Raw genomic sequence first — 765 nt, forward strand, 5'->3', positions numbered from 1 at the left:
GCATGTCATTAAATGCTTTATATTGATAAAAGTAAACATTGACCTAAAAATCTCCAGTAAAAAAACAAGTATACAATTTTAAAAAAGGAAAAAAGTAACCCTCAACAGGGCTCGAACCACTGACCCCTGGAGTCCTGGAGTAAAATTTCTTCCGCCTAGACCACTCGACCATGCATGCTCATACTTAAAGCGGATGCATTTTTTACCTATATAAGCAGGGGGGGGGGGCATGCGTATACGGGAGCTTACCGCGTTTAAGTTAGAAATTTGGAACAAAATTTCCAAGATGGCGTCGTTTTAGTGTTTTTTGTGAAGGAGTAGCGGATATTTTCACCCGGTAAGCCAGTTAATATTAATATTTCTTTTAAGGTAGCGCACCTCTAATGATTTCCCGCGATTTCTTCGAAGGTTGAAGAGCCTACTATTAGGTGCCGTAGCCTAGTGGTTAAGGCGATAGACTAGCAATCTTTTGGGATATGCCCGCGCAGGTTCGAATCCTGCCGACGACGTATACTTTTTTTGCGACGCGTTTTATTTATTTTCTAACGTAATTTGATTTAATATGGCATATAAGCTATATTTATTGTTAAATATGTTGCAATTTTTATGCACATTCTTCAATTATTAAAATTAAAACAACGTTATGGCGAAATTTGGTGATTTACTGTTAAAAATACGAACCATGCATGTTGCATTTTTATTTTTATTTCAAAAAGTAAACGGTAAATCTGTCTAGTTCTTGGTATTTTTGCTGTATATAGTGTT

The 765-nt window shown here is 36.3% G+C and overlaps 1 non-coding gene across 1 annotated transcript; it reads left to right on the forward strand.

Moving 5' to 3' along the window:
- The first annotated feature begins 427 nt into the window (after positions 1-427).
- Trnaa-agc (transfer RNA alanine (anticodon AGC)) lies at positions 428-509 on the forward strand. The gene has a single exon. It is a non-coding gene; the product is annotated as a tRNA-Ala (tRNA).
- The last annotated feature ends 256 nt before the right edge of the window (positions 510-765 follow it).

Source organism: Dreissena polymorpha, chromosome 13, assembly GCF_020536995.1.
Source record: "Dreissena polymorpha isolate Duluth1 chromosome 13, UMN_Dpol_1.0, whole genome shotgun sequence".
Lineage (NCBI taxonomy): Eukaryota > Metazoa > Mollusca > Bivalvia > Myida > Dreissenidae > Dreissena > Dreissena polymorpha.